At 40.1% G+C, this 5,703-nt stretch overlaps 1 long non-coding RNA gene across 1 annotated transcript; it reads right to left on the bottom strand.

Annotated features, from left to right (window-relative positions):
* Nucleotides 1–460: 460 nt before the first annotated feature.
* LOC138057083 (uncharacterized) lies at nt 461–5,086 on the bottom strand. Its single transcript, XR_011133599.1, has 3 exons — nt 4,974–5,086; nt 1,340–1,439; nt 461–571 (listed from the first exon to the last, which is right to left on the bottom strand). It is a non-coding gene; the product is annotated as an uncharacterized lncRNA (long non-coding RNA).
* Nucleotides 5,087–5,703: the final 617 nt, after the last annotated feature.

Below are 5,703 nucleotides of genomic sequence, written 5' to 3'. Positions count from 1 at the left end.
GATACTGAAATGGAAGGATTTAACTGGACAAGGTTTTGATAACTCTGGCTAGTCCAGTTTAGTCAATTCATCTTTGAACTTGTGTTTCTTTTAGATACCACAAGGCTCTTTACAAACTCTGATGTCATTGGATCTGTACAGGTAGACACAGCTTTGTTATGTTTAGGGTTAGCGGTCTTTATGTTTGTTTGAACTTTATTTGTTATTGTTTTCTGAACCAACCCCAGGAGCAGTATACCTGCTTAGTGACCTGTTTATTTTGTCCTGTCAGTTTAATTTCTTACCTATTGTCAAAACTACAGCTACATAATTGTCATGGATAGTCTGCTTTAGTGATAAGAGGAGGTGATTGAGGCTTGACTTGTTGAACGGCAACATGACATCTGGTGCTGTCAATTTCTCAATGAGGAGGTCAGGTACAAATACACATTTGTGGTTGTTTTCTTGTAGGACATTACCCTCATTGTCCACCTGAGTGTCCCCAATCATCCACACCCCCATGTTCCCCTCCTGTCGGCCAAGTGTGAGAGCAGCTCTGTATGTCTCCCTCCTGTTTTCATTGTTACAAGTTCTGGAGAAACAGAAAGTAAGATGAATACCGGTCTGGGTTGCTACGTGGTCCTCACATGAACTGGAAATTAAGGAAGTGTTGATTAAGTTTTATATAAAGGGTATTTTTAATACTGTGTTAGGTAATTTTAACCTTTATGGATTTTTCAGGTTACAATTTTACTGCAACAAGAAGTAAGCAATATTACCGGAAATAGCTTTTCATGATCATCTTTAAAGAAGATCTAAATTCACAGGAGTCAAAGCTGCACATTAGGATGCCAGATCCAAAGGAACTGTTGAGTTCTTCCAGGAACTTATTGACACTACCATAGATCACTTTTTGTGCTCTGAAGAAACATTTTCTCAAAGAAATAGAATGGTAGAACTTCACAGCTTGAACGTAGCCCAGATTTGTGTGGGAAACTTAAATTGGAGCAGGTCTAATCTGAAAAGGACTTGTTGTGGCTTTTGTGACTAAAATATGCCTTGGTGGGTGGCCGGCATAAGAAATGAAGTCATATAATATTCCTTTTTTAGTATAAATACACAGGTGATTATTCAAAATCGCGCGCTCTCATTGGCTCCCTATCTCGCCAGTATTCGTTTTGCCAGTGTAAGTGAAGATGATTTTGCGTTGAAATGTTTTTTTTTCTCATTTTTGAAATAATCACCTGTGTATTTATACTAAAACAATTATTTGCCTCAGGCTCAGTGATTATCGGTGAATATTCACCGATAATCACTTCGCCTTTGGCAAATAATTGTTAAATATCCTGAAGATTCTTACCTTGAATCTGTACATCTTGACGTTACTCAGAAATTGTGCGCGGAAGTTGAACAAACCAGCAACGTGCAAACGCTCAACTTGTATCATCCAAGAGTGCTTTCTTTGAAGGAGAAAATTAAAAAAGGTGAATTAAAGCCATCCTTTGACTCGCTAACCTGAAACGGGTCGATATTTTCATGAAAGTCATTGGAGACTGGACTAGAGTTCTTCTCTCATTCTTTTAACCATGTACAACACAGTGAACACGGTTTGCATAAATGTAAAGACAGTATTGTGCACATTAACGTAATTGTACCTTTCAGTGCTGTTTTGTGACAGAGTTGTCTTGCACATAAAAAGGTTCCTCTTCTTTTATGCTGGTTGCACGACACAGAACTGAGAAATGTTATTTTCCAATTGCCTGCCAAAAATGACCTCTTCGTTGCTATTGGTGGAAATGTACCATGTGATTTTCACACCCAGGCTCTGGTTCATTTTGGTATTGGGGTGTTGAACGTGAAAGGCCCAGAATACATGATGAAACCAGCAGATGTAAACATCTTCGTTGTGATCAACGATGGCCTATACAAGTTCTATAACAAGGCTTACGGTATTCCGCCAGAGTGAACGATGCCGGGAGCTAACTATTGTTGTCCTCGCTGGATACCTTATTTTGCAAAATACCAGTAAGTGGTCGGTTGATAATCGACGCAACAATGCTTGTAACACATACACTTTCTACATCAATGTCAAAGTGTAGATTTTTTCTTTTCCGGTACTAACCAATTGCTTTTACGATGAAGTAAAGCGTCCAGCGAGAAGGGGAACATATAATAATTTCATAAAAAGTTGTAAACAAATAGGAAATAGATAAAGGTAAATATCCAACAAGAGAAAAATAAATGAATAAAGAAAAATCAACTGGTATCATTTCTGAATCTGAGAAAACAGTATTTTGTTTGAAGTAATTCAATCCAATCATCTTGCTCTACATTGTTGTTTTATTCTAGCTGGTAAGCACTAGTTCCCTTCCAGATGCTGCAGAGACGTTAACTGCCTAGACGTTTTTCTTAAAGGGACTGTCTCCTCTGTGCAGACACTGACGGGCACAACAAGGAAAACAAATGGACCTGAAGGGAAAGTTGCAAGCAAAACTACCGACTCTGTAGCGATGATTCATCTCAATATCAAAAAACGTAATCCGGAAGCCAAGGTCAATCCCAAAAGCCTGTTAACCCTGAAGGTTGAAAATCTTCACACAGTGACACATTTTACCCTACGTGCCTACCATTACAGTATGCTAGGGACTTTGGAAGCCTCATGTTAGAATCAGCCAAGAGAATGGCAAGGTGGTCTGCCTGCTACTTCACTTAGCCATCCTCTTTCTACCCAGTGCCATCCTCGCAGATTAGTTGGAAAGATCTTCCTCGCATGGAACCTTTGAAAAGTCCATTCATAAGTTCAGAGGACAAGGAGCTGATGAGGAAATGGGCAAGCGATCATGGAAAATGTGTTAAGGCCGGTTTACATGGTGCGACTTGTCGGCCCGATTTTTGGCGGTGGCTTTGAAAAAAATCGTCCTGACGTAAAAAATCTGTTGCAAAACCTTTAGGCAGCGCACGGTGAGGCAGGAAACGACAAATATAACGCGGGAACCCTTTCTTTAAACGTACCAGACATCTCACATTCTTCCATCCAAACATGAGGAAGATCAGAATGTAAATGTGGAAGAAAAGCCCACTAAAGTTAATATGGAGTGTGACGCCGAGTCCGATGAAGAACCAGAAGACGATAAAAATGTTAGTGAGGAATCCAGTCAAGAAGTTGCACGAAATAACAGAGAACTGAATTTTCTTATTTCCGAGAACACGATGGGACGTATCATAAGAACGTCATTTAGGGCTGTCTTGTGGCAATAAGAGATATCGTAATTATTCGGCTACAAGCCGAGCTCGGCTATAAGCCGAGACCCCAAACTTCTTACGGAAAAAATCAACTTGATTGGCACGAATTGTAAATGCATAATACTCGGCTATAAGCCGAGACCCATTTTAGGTCTTCATGTGTATTATTGACTATGGAATTTTCGTAATTTAAAATATAAATTGACATTGACTGAAAAATTATACTCAAAGCAATCAAATGAACACGAAAGATAAGAAACAAACAAGCAACGTGATCGTGACGTGACGAATATTATTAAACAATTGTTGACCTCACAGGAAACGTGTTTTCGTACAAGCGAAGCGTTTTATAAAAAGTTATTCGACTGGAAACCTTACAACCTCGCTCTTTAAACTTAAAATAGTCGCCGAAGCAGAAGCTGTAGAAAATAACTCCGAGATCGCCGGAGAATACGGCATCAGCGAGTCGATGGTTCCGTCGCTGGAGGAAAGATAAGGCCAATCTGTTCAACGGGGAGCGTATCAGGGAGCGTATCCCGAGCTCAGCTCGATCAACGACCTTTGGCGTGGTTTTCAGAGCAAAGAATTCAAGGTAAGATTTTCCCTTTAATGCGTACGGTTTTTTTGCTCGGAAAATGTCGCCACAAGAAGAAATCCACTTGCATTTTTGTCCCAAGTTTGCTATGGCTAAGTCATGTGACAATCTCGTTCCCAGACTCCTCGTTCCTTCGATGGGTAAACCAGGCTTCGCGCGATATGGGAAGGCGTTCGTTCAAGACTTGTAGCACCTCTATAACGCACTCAACGGCACAGAAGACGATGCAGTCTTCGACGAGAATCTTCCAGAACAAAAAAAAAAAGTGAAGACGAGGAAATGGACAACGAATTTGAGACAGACAGCAAGGAAGAAGACGAGCAATAAGATCGATCCCGATTACACAACAACACGAACGGCTCCTTTACAAGCCACCAAGTAATAAAAATCCATATTACACCAACAACAACTTCTCTTCATTTTACAAGTAATTTAGTTTGGCTTCTAAGTGAATACACGTTCATTTGTTACTGTTTTAATTTGCTGAGAAAATTCTTTTTATCAAAAATACTCGGCTATAAGCCGAGACCCCTTCTACCGCTTCAAATTTGCCTAAATTGAGTGTGGATTTGTGTAAAAATCGCTCGGCTTATAGCTGAATAAGTACGGTAAGTGCAAGTCTCAGTTACTAAGCTGCCCTCCTCTCTGTGAAATAGCCAAATGTTTGTCTGTTACTCGTGAAAATGCGGTTTTTTAGCATGTGAAACGAGAAAAGCCTGATTTAGTTTATGTGAAAAGAGACTTTTACCCCTACACCCCCCTCATTAAAGGGTTATTTCGCCCAAGAATTTTTTCTGGCTAACTGAAAATGATAACCTAACCGAGTAAATACACATTTTTTAAATATTTAAAGTTAGTTATTTAAAGTTGACGCTATCTTTGAATGTTATTCATCATGCTTCTGCAAACAATTTCAACTTCCGAAGCACGTACAGCTATGTAGTGTTTCACATACACATGGATCGGAGGAAGTGCCCGAACTCTTCTTGATTAATTCGCGTCCCTTTGACCAAACGGAACGCAAATCTCATGGATTTTTTGCGGGACGAGATCTATGCCCTTCTGGTAGCAGTGTGTAATGGTGAGTGATTGTAAATAAAAGAAAGTCAAGTTTAAAGTTAAATAAGGATGGAAACAAGTCTGCTCCATGGCATACCCAAATGCTTAGTGACGAAAGACTTCCTTGGACCATGTGGCTGAACGCTTTAATCAATACATAGGCAGCCTTACAGAAGATTTCACTCCATTAGAGCCTCCTGAGCGAGGTATTTTCTTTGAGACTCCTGAGCATCTCATGATTGATGACCGAACAGCATATGTTACCCTTCAACAATAAAAGCAAGGTGACACACGCTAACACCAACCCGTTGTGGCCAACACATCACGCATGCGCACAACCATTTCACCTGATCAATTAGCAGCCATGGACAGCTGTTTCGACCTGGTATGGTAGCTACATTATGCTGATGGGGCCCAAAAGGCCGAAACAGCTGTCCATGGCTGATAATTGACCGGGTAAAATGGTTGTGCGCATGCGTGATGTGTTGGTCACACCGGGTTGGTGTTAGCGTGTCATGTTTGTTATTGTTCTATCAAGTACAAATCATGTATTGATTCTGATAAAGGTCACTTAACATTGTTGTTGCATTACAACATTGTTGATGTATCTATCACAAAATAATATTTCCATGTCATAATAGACCCTTATAACTCAATGTTCCAATAAAAGATTTTGTACGTCTAACCTCTCATTTATTGAGAAGCTACAATTGTAGACGTACAAGGACAATGCAAAGACAAAGCTTTTATGACCCACGGACTCCAAAACGACCGCCGAGTGATAACTGTGAATGAGATGCGGAAACTATGCCCAAAGAAGGCACGAA

Source organism: Montipora capricornis, chromosome 7 (assembly GCF_036669925.1).
Source record: "Montipora capricornis isolate CH-2021 chromosome 7, ASM3666992v2, whole genome shotgun sequence".
NCBI classification, from domain to species: domain Eukaryota; kingdom Metazoa; phylum Cnidaria; class Anthozoa; order Scleractinia; family Acroporidae; genus Montipora; species Montipora capricornis.
This window is presented reverse-complemented; position numbering and strand designations above follow the sequence as displayed.